The sequence below is a fragment of the Ranitomeya variabilis genome, chromosome 3, assembly GCF_051348905.1.
Source record: "Ranitomeya variabilis isolate aRanVar5 chromosome 3, aRanVar5.hap1, whole genome shotgun sequence".
NCBI lineage: Eukaryota > Metazoa > Chordata > Amphibia > Anura > Dendrobatidae > Ranitomeya > Ranitomeya variabilis.
The window spans coordinates 617367302-617379022 of NC_135234.1; the positions used below are offsets into that span (position 1 = coordinate 617367302).

The 11721-nt window shown below is 44.8% G+C and overlaps 1 long non-coding RNA gene across 1 annotated transcript; it reads right to left on the reverse strand.

Moving 5' to 3' along the window:
• Positions 1 to 4664: 4664 nt before the first annotated feature.
• Positions 4665 to 7916, reverse strand: LOC143818438 (uncharacterized). The gene is made up of 4 exons (XR_013224545.1): positions 7817 to 7916; positions 7308 to 7489; positions 5305 to 5490; positions 4665 to 4986 (listed from the first exon to the last, which is right to left on the reverse strand). It is a non-coding gene; the product is annotated as an uncharacterized LOC143818438 (long non-coding RNA).
• Between the last annotated feature and the right edge of the window lie 3805 nt (positions 7917 to 11721).

The following is an 11721-nucleotide window of genomic DNA, read 5'->3' on the forward strand; positions in this document are numbered from 1 at the left end:
GTACATTTTGCTTTATGTTTGGGATCATTGTCTTGTTGGAAGACAAATCTCTGTCCCAGTCTCAGGTCTTTTGCAGACTCCAACAGGTTTTCTTCAATAATGGTCCTGTATTTGGCTCCATCCATCTTCCCATCAATTTTAACCATCTTCCCTGTACCTGCTGAAGAAAAGCAGGCCCAAACCATGATGCTGCCATCACCATGTTTGACAGTGGGGATGGTGTGTTCAGGGTGATGAGCTGTGTAGCCTTTACGCCAAACATATCATTTGGCATTGTTGCCAAAAAGTTCGATTTTCGTTTCATCTGACCAGAGCATCTTCTTCCACATGTTTAGTGTGTCTCCCAGGTGGCTTGTTGCAAACTTTAAACGCCACTCTTCCATAAAGGCCAGATTTGTGCAGTGTACGACTGATTGTTGTCCTATGGACAGACTGTCCCACCTCAGCTTTAGACCTCTGTAGTTCATCCAGAGTGATCATGGGCCTCTTGGCTGCATCTCTGATCAGTCTTCTCCTTGTTTGAGATGAAAGGTTAGAGGGACGGCTGGGTCTTGGTAGATTTGCAGTGGTATGATACTCCTTCTATTTCAATATGATTGCTTGCACAGTGCTCCTTGGGATGTTTAAAGTTTTGGAAATCATTTTGTATCCAAATCTGGCTTTAAACTTCTCCACAACAGGATCACTGACCTGCCTGTTGTGTTCCTTGGTCTTCATGATGCTCTCTGTGCTTCAAACAGAACCCCGAGACTATCACAGAGCAGGTGCATTTATACGGAGACTTGATTACACACAGGTGGATTATATTTATCATCATTAGGCATTTAGGACAACATTGGTTCATTCAGAGATCCACAATGAACTTCTGGAGTGAATTTGCTGCACTAAAAGTAAAGGGGCCGAATAATATTGCACTCCCCACTTTTCAGTTTTTGAATTTCCACAAAAATTTAAAATAACCAATAAATTTCGTCCAACTTCACAATTGTGTTTCACTTGTTGTTGATTCTTCACCAAAATTTTACATTTGGTATCTTTATGTTTGAAGCATGATATGTGGGAAAAGGTTAAAAAGTTCCAGGGAGCCGAATACTTTCGCAAGGCACTGTACCTCATAAATTGACACTGGTCAGAATTGTAAAATTTCGCCTGGTCATTAACGTGCAAACCACCATGGGGGTGAAGGGGTTAAACTTTTAAGCTATCTTAATTATATAAGTAGTCTAAAAATGGAAGCAAATGCATGCATTGCTGTTGTTTCTAGACAGGTGGCGTAAACAGACTAAGTAGTGGTATTTTTACATGGATGCAACAATTATACCTTTTTAGGGGGGCTAAACATTTTGCACTTTACTAAGTGAAGAAGTGTTAGCTTTTTCTTAAGCCATCCAAAAATTATCCATTTCATTAAGGAGACAAAAAGACTTTTTATGAAGCTGTTCAAAAATTATCCTATTTTTTCTGGAGACAAAACAGTTGCACTGTCTTGAACATAAATAAGTTATGGCTTGTTGTGACCAAACCTGTTAAAAAATTAGCCCCACATTGAGAGCTGTTTTTTGAGGATACAAAACCATGAGCTTGTTAAACCCTTGATTAGAGAAGGGGATTTGGATAGAACAATCCTTCAGAAGGAAGTCGAATGGACTTTAGGGTCCAATCCTTGAGCCCCAAGGTACTCAACAAACAGATCCTATATACATGTTTCTTGTAAAGAGTGTACCTTGCTGCTACTTTTTCTCCCATTAAATAATGGATCCTATTGTTTCACCTGAAGCTGGAATGCATCACCTCATGTGATATCTCTATTAAGAGCCTCCTATCTATATCTATTTTTGTTTTACACTACTATGTGGTATCTATGACAATGAACTGCAAGAAAACCTTGGCCCTAATAAGCTTTATTCCACCCCCTATGCTTTATTTGATAATCAATCATTAGGCTCCTCTACGACCCACCCAGTCCTGAACTAGAATGTGCTGGGAATGTTAGTGACTTGTGGCATAATCCATCGTTGCTCAGGGACTGACACCTGAGCTATGGACCTATCGCTACCCTCTAGACACCAGCACTGTATTCTGCATCTGCACGGCTTCTTTGATCGGAGTGATCACCCTCTCCGGCGCTATATACCAGGGCGCTCTCTACTATGCGTTCCAGCCTTGAACACAACTCCTTCCAACAATCAGCGGAAGTGTGAACTCCTTGTGCATGCGCAGTAAGCGTTTCAACCTGAAACACAGACACTTCTGGGTCCCGGCAGATGCTGTATACCGACACAAAAGTATGATACCATTGCATATCGCTCTGGTCCGGTGCCTTATCAAATAAATATGTGGGAGAGGTATGGGCTACCCCAGCATCGACTTTACCAGCAGGTATTTCAGTGTGTGGTTGGTACAAATATGCTATTATGATTTGGGGAAGAGGCTCATTAGACAAATCAAACCTCTCCATGTCCAACTAACCTACAGTCTTCTAGATGGTAGGATATGCATGGACGTATTATCTCACACGGTAGGTGGTTACTTAGTATGCTGGGTCTTATTTAAGAGTGTTGCATAGCCCAGGCAAACCACCATGAACCGCTAATCATCTTGTAAGCATCTATAACTCTTATGAACACACTAGCCTCCTGATGAATCACCGAAGGAGAAACGCATCAAGGCAGAAGCATAGCAGCATCTTATATCCATGTACATCAGAATTATAAGTAAACTTCTATCTTTTTCACCCCATTCCCACTTTTAGCCTAGTTGTTCATTGTCTGGTCTAGGCTCCCTGCATATACATCAGCACAGGACCTGCAGGGTGAGTGAGGGACAACCACTTGGGAGCGGGGGTTCCAAATATCCCTTTCCAAGGTGCCAAATTATGTGCTAGGCCTCTCAGTTTTTTCCTATTATCCCGAAGCAGTATTGCTATTCATATTTCATATATTTCATATTGACATGCTTTAGCACTACAGGGTGCAACTTTTTTGTTTATTGTATATGGAGATGGCTGCTCCTAGTATGCAACTGTTCACACTAACTTGGAAGTGCCAGTCAGTCTTTTGTCATCCATAATTAAAAATAGCATTAGGCTGATGGGAGGAGCTCAGGTAAATATGGAGGCAGTCACCACCTCCAATAATATGCTACAAAAAAAACTACTGACCATCACTTCAGAATAAAGCAAGTGTGAACACGTGCACTGACTGCATAATATACAAACAAAAGAATATGGAAGCACTATGTATATGATATGCATGCAAACATTGCATATATGAAATTTAGATTGCATTAGTGAACAAATTAGCCAATTCATTAAAGTCCACCATCCACAACCATAAACATGTTATAAAACATGCCTCTCCTGAGCTAACAGCCTACAAATTTACAGGGCAGTTAGGATCCAGCACCAATAAAACAGAGCCTTAGGCTGATAGGTGGTGAGCTCGGCCAAATATGAAGGCAGTCGCCAACTCCAATAGTATTTAAAAAAAAAAAACTGACCATCCCTTCAGAATAAAGCAAGTGTGAAAAGACACAAGCTGCTAAGGCTACTTTCACATTTACGTCTTTTAAAATCCGTTGCAATGCGTCGTTGGAATAAAAAAAGCATCCTGCAAAGTTGACCGCAGGATGCGTTTTTTTCACATAGACTTGTATTACCGACACATTGCGACGTATGGACACACGTTCCATGCGTTGTGCACTGGATGCGTCGGTATTTGGCGGGCCGTCGTAGCGAAAAAACGTTCAAGGGAACGTTTTTTCGTATTTCGTGTCCTGCATTTTAAACTGCGCATGCGCGGCCGGAACTCCACCCCCTCCTCCCTGGGACTTCACAATGGGCAGCGGACGCGTTGAAACACGTCCGCTGCCCACGGTGTGCAAAATATCGCCAATGTCTGTCGGTACATCGCGCCGACGCTTAGCGATGGCCGCGTACCGACTGAGGTGTGAAAGAAGCCTTAGACTGCATAATATGTACACAAAAGAAGAATACAGCAGCATAGCTGCTATCTATCTCTCTATCTATCTAATATCTATCTATCTATATATTATCTATCTATTTATCTATCTATCTCTTTATTTATCTATATATTATCTATCTATCTCTTTATCTATCTATATATTATCTATCTATCTCTTTATCTATCTATATATTATCTATCTATCTCTTTATCTATCTATATATTATCTATCTATCTCTTTATCTATCTATATATTATCTATCTATCTATCTCTTTATCTATCTATATATTATCTATCTATCTGTATTTGTACACTATATCATGTTATACATTGAAGCATGTACGCAATTAAAAACTTACATACTGTACATGGCTGTAATAATGCATTTTTAGGTAAAAAAAACGTTACATACTCCAAAGAAAGTTTTCTAGCTGGTGTTCATTTTCTGTGGATGCTGTAGTTGATATTTCAAGTGCACTCTACAGTAATAATTATCTGGCTAGAATAGTGATATTTGCAACCATCGTGATTACAGTAGCAGCAATGACTAACCTACCATTGTAGAAAATTACAACATATCAGAAGATAAGTATTCAAAATCAATTATACCTTCCTGCATCATCATTACTGACACATAATGTTCTGGAAATGTTTCTTTACTGACAATATATCTGCATTTTATAAAGAAAAAACTTACCAAATCCCTTGGAATCACTTCTATGGGCAGTCAGTTTTTTCCAGATTTCTGCTCTAAGACATCCTGTCTGAACAGTGACAATAGCTGAATACAGAGCTTTGTTTGCAATAGACTTCCATTAGGATTACATGTATAGTACGCATAGAGTTGGGCTTCAGGATTTTTCCACGGTGTTGTATGAGAGCAACATCATCCTCCATGAATTCTTCTGTCTACTATGAACAGTGCAGAACTTTCCTAGACATCTAGCAACCTGACATCCACTTTGATTGTGTTAGGGTCGATCACTGGACTTATCAGCATCGGGGTGGAGTGTATCTGTCTGCCTACAGCAATAAGAAGCCCTCCCTGTAAGTAATTTACGTAGTATGTAGTGTTCATGGATGATTCATCTGAGTGCTCAAGGAACGGTTTTTATGTCATCAATGGGGCTTTTTAAAAGAGATAGATAGTACAAGATCATTGAAGCGGAGTAATATAATAGTCTTTACTAATCACTAATTTTCTCCCTGTATGCATCGTTACAACATACCAGTACTTTACTACTTATAAGAAAATGTAAATATTTTTTCCAGGGGAACCTTTTTAAAACTTCTACCCCAAACGATATCCCTACAAAAAAGGTTCTTACAGTCAGTTCTTACCTTCCAGGAAAATGCTAGATTTTGTGGAATGCATAGGCTTAGGAGCTGCTGAAATAATGCTACTGTGTGTACAGATGCATACAGTGTAGGACTGGAGCACCAGGATGATTCTCAGTTGGGCCCCGGGTCCTTGGTGAGCCCCTTAGCAGGTCGTGGATGAAGCCCGCTGTTTTTCAACTAAATATACTGTAAGTCCAAAGATGCATATTCAGTTGAAATGTATTACTGTACAGTAGTTAACATGGCCGCTGCTGTCAGCTGCCAATCTCTGAAAGGTCAGCGGCCATTTTAACACAAACGCGCTGGATCTAAAGGAAGAGAATGCTGCACGGCGCCGGGAGCGCAGGCAGGTAAGAGAACAAGAGAGATATGGGCCAGGACAAGGGACATGGGCCCATGATGGGGACAAGTGGGCCCAGGATAAGGGACATGGGCCCAGGGCAAGGTTCATGGGTCCAGGACAAGGGACAAATTGACTTGTAGCCAGGACAAGGGACATATTGGCCAGGACAAGGAACTTGGGTCAGGACAAGGGACATGGGGCCAGAATAAGGGACATATGGGCAAGGACAAGGGACATGGCGCCAAGACAAAGGACATAGGAGCAGGACAAGGGACAAATGGGCCCAGGACATGGCTGCTGACATCAGCCGTCAGCCTCTGTAAGGTCAGCAACCATTTTAACACCAAGGAAGAGAACATCGCATGGCATCGGGAGCACAGGCAGGTAAGAGGACAAGGGATATATGGTCCAGGACAAGGGACTTGGGTCCAGAACAAGGGACAAATGGGCCAGGACAAGGAACCTATTGGCCAGGACAAGGGACATAGGGGGCAGGACAAGGGACAAATGGACCAGGACAAGGGATATATTGGCCAGGACAAGGGACATATTGGCCAGGAGAAGGGACATATTGGCCAAGACAAGGGACAAATGGGCCAGGACAAGGGACAAATGGGCCAGGACAAGAGACATATTGGCCAGGACAAGGAACAACAGGGCCATAACAAGGGACCTATGGCCAGTATAAGGTACAATGGCCCAGGACAAAGGACATATTGACCAGGACAAGGGACATAGGGGCCAGGACATAGGGGCCAGGGCAAGGGATCTATTGAGCAGGACAATGGACACATGGGCCAGGTCAAGGGACATATTGGTCAAGACGAGGGACCTATTGGCCAGGACAAGGGACATAGGGGGCAGGACAAGGGACAAATGGACCAGGACAAGGGACATTTTGGCCAGGAGAAGGGATATATGAGCCAGGAACAAGGGGCATGTGGTCAGGACAAGGGACATTTGGGCCAGGACAAGGGACAAATGGGCCAGGACAAGAGACCTATTGGACAGGACAAGGGACATAGGGGCCAGGACAAGGAACAAATGGGCCATGACAAGGGACCTATTGGCCTGTACAAGGTACATGGGGCCAGGACAAAGGACATAGGGGCCAGGACATAGGGGCCAGGACAAGGGATCTATTGACCAGGACAAGGGACACATGGGCCAGGACAAGGGACATAGGGGCCAGGACAAGGGATATATGAGCCAGGGACAAGGGACATGTGGTCAGGACAAGGGACATATGGGCTAGGACAAGGGACAAATGGGCCAGGAGAAGGGACATATTGGTCAGGACAAGGGACAATATTGGCCAGGACAAGGGATATATAAGCAAGGACAAGGAACATGGTGCCAGGACATAGGGCAAGTGCAAGGGCCAAATGGGCCAGGGCAAGTGACATGGGAGACAGGACAAGGGACATAGGGGCCAGGATGGGGCACATGGAGGCCAAGATGGAGCAACATAGGGTCCCTGGATGGGGAACATTATTAATTAAAGGGGCCATGAAGAGGGTCAAATACTGTATGAAGTCCAACATGAGGAAGATACATTATTAGTTTATTGTGGCAGGTGGGGGGACATAATTACTGTAGGGGCCAATTGTGGGACATTATTACTGCTGTAATATCATTTACTTTTAAGAATACTGTTTACCATGGGGGGAAGAAAAGAAAGGTTCTGTTACTGTAAAGGGTGGAACTATGTTGCTTTTTTCTTCATCTGGCATCATATACACAGTAAGTCCGGGAATAAGTAGGGAATGTGCTCTGGAAGCGATCATTTATTGATGACTGTGTGTTCTGAATCCTGGCTGGAAGAATTGATGGTGGTCTGTGCTAGATGAAGAAGAAAAGCAAAGATGAAGGACTTCACCTAGAGATGTCACTGGTAAGTCAGTGTGTTACCTGTATACTTGCACTATACACACAGCCCTTATGTATAATGTCACTGATGATCCTCCCTGTATTACATGTATACTATACACAGAGCCGTATTTAGAGTTTATGCTGCCCTAGGCACTTTTCGTGCTGCCTCCCCCATTGGTGAGTATGATTAATGCAGACACTGTGGCAGTGACTTAGGCTACTTTAACATCAGCGATTTTAACCATTCTCGGCAGATCCAGCAGTTTTTCCGCATTTGCCGCATAACAGATCACTTACGGCAACACTGCGTTTGGCCTCATTCATTCCCTATGGGACTTGCGGACATGTGCGGCATTGCAGTGCATTATACCTGTGCAGAAAGCTTCTTACACCATGCTCTTTGCATGGTCTAAATAGCTTTCCGTAGCTTTGTGACCCGGGGGTCACCACGGCAACGATTGGTCCCCAGCAATGATGTCACATGAGTGCCGATCTGAAGGCAGAGGGAGCTCCCATCCCTCTGCCTGCCTCCTGAATGTTGTGATCGTTCGTGATCACTGCATTTATGGAATTAACAGCTAGGGTCACCCCTCCTGGTTATCAGTGCAGGAGCAGATTAGGGCAGATTGACTGACCACAGGCCCTGAGTGAGGGGACAGACAGCATGTGTCTCTGCGCATCAGCTGTCTGCACTGAACTATCACTGCACTGCGTGTTTACACGCAGTGACAGTTCAAAGTTGAGACGGGCACATCATGGTGTGGGAACTGAAACCCTCTCATGACATGCTATGTCCATCATTGGACATAAAGGGGTTAATTAGAAAACTATGGTGAGTCTACAGTGCCCGATTACAGACATTTTTAAAATGGGAGCCCCTGTCGGGCAGAGGTAGTGCCATAGATGTAAATCAGATAAACCTCCAACGTAAATCAGGCCTCTCCATTCTTGTTCATGGAGGGGGATCCTAATTAGAGGCAAATGACCAAGATTTGCCTTCAGGATACAACGCCTTCAGTACTTGTTTTAATTCCCGGAATATAGATTTTAAGAAATAAAGCTTAAAGGGAACCTGTCATGTGAAAAAACCTGCATATAGGGGGTTAATCTACAGGTTAATGGTGTCCTGAAGCTACGCTGCCACCACACTGAAAGTCTGGCTGCTTTAAGCTTTCAGTCACGGCTCAGAACATAGCGAGCTGCGGCTATAACCATGTCCTGCCCTGACAGCTGGCTTTGCACTGATGCACTGCTGAGCTGGCTGTCAGTCACTGCAGGAGCGTGCTGTCAGCTGCCGCTCACTACATACTGAGCAGTGACTGAAGCGGAGCCTCTACAACTGAAAACCCAAGGCTGCCGGGAGGAATAAAGTTAATTTTCTCCTGGCGGCTGAGCCTTCAGTGTGGCGACTGTACGGCTTCAGAGCATTATTACCTGCAGATTACAGCACTTTTTCACAGCCAGGATCTCTTTAACCTCTTCCCCCTCATTGTCTTTTTATCCTCCCCATGTTCCAAGACATATACCTTTTTGATTTTTCCTTTTACATAGCCTTATGAGGTTTTGCTTTTGAGGGCTGAGCTGTAGTTTTGAATGACATCATTCATTTTATCATACAATGTAGTGGAAAATTGGAGAAAAAAAATTAAAGTGAAGTAGAATGGGTAAAGAAATGCAATTCTGACATTCAATGTTTTTTATTTATGGGTTTTTACCATATATATTAATTTTATATTTTGGAGTATCGGACATTTATGGACATGTTTATTTTCTTTATTTTTAAAGGGGGTTAGTTTTTTTCTGTATTTTCTAGTTTTGCTAGGGGGATTTTAATGAAAAGATGATTTGTTGGCAGCTGGATTCAAATGAACACATCACAGTTTCATTCTGTATGTAGGGGGCGTTTGCAGATATTAGAAATTAGCTCCTATTGAAGTGAATAGGAGCTAATGTGAAGTAACCTATAAAGTGGTCTTCTTGAAGACATCATACTCACCCCTACTCCAGCGATGCCTGCAACTCCGATAGTCTCAGCGCCGGCAGCTCTTCCTGTGCTCAGCGGTCATGTGGTACCACTCATTAAGGTGATGAATATGGACGTGACTCCACTCCCATAGGTGTGGAGTGCATATTCATTACTTTCGTGAGCGGTATTATGTGACTGCTCAACACTGGAAGGAGCAGCAGGCCCCGGGATGAAGCAGGGAAGTGCAGAGACCGCGCCAGGAGGGTGAGTATAATGGGGGACGGTGAGCCATGAGATATTCACTGTCCCTGTTCCACCACCGGGCTGTGTCTTTCACATCCTCTGGCTGTGATGTTCAGGTCGGAGGGTGCGATGACGTGTTTAGTGCGCACCCTCTGTCTGAACAGTCACTGCAGAGACCCAGAAGACACAGCGGCGCACGGCGGTGGAACGGGGACAAGTGAATATCGCAAGTGCCGGGGTCCTGAGCCAGTGGCAACTCCGGCACCTGGCCCCCATAGCATGCCAGTGTCCCCGCCTGCTCAGGACACCTGGCCAGGTGAGTATGTCATTTTTTTTAATCGCAGTAGCAGCATATGAAGCGGCCCCCAAAACGCAGGGCAGCGGGGTACTTGGTACCGGGTCCCTCGGTCTCGGTTCTAGGGGTGTCACAGTGGCCTGACCCGGTCCGTGGCCCTGCTAAGGGGCGCCCAAATAAAGGTGTAGGTGAAAGTTTGTCAAGTGTTCGTGACGCCACCTGTGGTATTCGGTCAGGGTGACCGACGCTGCTAAGTGTCCACTGGGGTGATGGAATGGCAGCTAGATGGTGTAACTTCCCACAGGTGAAGTGTGTCCCCAGGGCTTCCCTTGATGAGTAGATGGTAATGGTGTAGGTCGCAGTAAATGACGAGGACACAGGGTTGCAGTCTCTTTACCTTTTTACTGAAGGCTTCGGCATCCACAATCCAGAGCACTGCTAACAGGGCTGGCTGAGACCGGACGGTCCGAAGGCATATCCAGAGTTCCCTTTGCAGGTGGAAATCAGTAGCCTTCCTACTAGCGCCTGTGTGTTGTAGTATTTCCCTGCTGAGCACCACGGGATAGTCCTCACAACTGTCGTGTATGTTTCTGTTCTTTCTCTCCGTCCCCCAGATGGTTTGGATAGGACACACCCGTATGACTGGGTAGGCCTGGAGTTATTTTATAGGGACCCTAGAGACGCCCCTCTCCCACAATTGCCTCCGTTGTCTTCATTAGGTGTAAAGGTGAGACAGCCAACCTAGAGTTAATTGCCCTGCCATGGTTCAAATTAATGCGTAGAGCCTATTACTTCCTCGGCGTTCCAGCCGCCGGCTACGCGCCTCAGAAGGATGTTGCCGATCTTGGGGCATGACTCCTCCTGGTTCTATCTCTTTTGTGCTGTGATCTCGTTTCTCACTTCTCCACAATATACTTTGCTTCGTGTCCTTTCTTAGGATGCCGCCACAATGAGGTGCAGGCACGGCTCCGTAACGATCTGTCTCGTGCTAGGCCATTGTCAGGATCCCACCCCTGACAGGGACCTCCCTGAGTCTTCCCAAGCAACTCTCTCTCTCACTAGATGTTACCTGGGCAAAACCCAGTCAGAGTGTGAGGAGTGGCCTAATACATAGAACCCTTTGCTCCCCCTGGTGGCCGGAGTGTGAAGTGTAGTGTGTGACTGTGATACCTGGTCAGGTGAACTCCTTTAGTGCCAACAGACGTACCATCACTCCCCCTTGTGGAAGAGCGACAATACTGCAACGACCAGGACTCTGGGGCGCTGCACATACAGGGCATATTATTCTATGGAGCATCTTATGGGGCCATCAACCTTTATGGAGCAGCATATGGGGCATATTATTCTATGGAGCATTTTATGGGGCCATCAACCTTTATGGAGCAGCATATGGGGCATATTGTTCTATGGAGGATCTTATGGGGCCATCAACCTTTATGGAGAGCATATGGGGCATATTATTCTATGGACCATCTTATGGGGGCCATTATTAACCTTTATGCAGCATTATATGGGGCATATTATTCAATGGAGCATCTTATGGGGCCATCAACCTTTATGGAGCAACATATGGGGCATATTATTCTATGGAGCATCTTATGGGGCAATCAACCTTTATGGAGCAGCATATGAGGCATATTATTCTATGGAGCATCTTATGGGGCTATCATTAACCTTTTATGCAGCATTATATGGGGT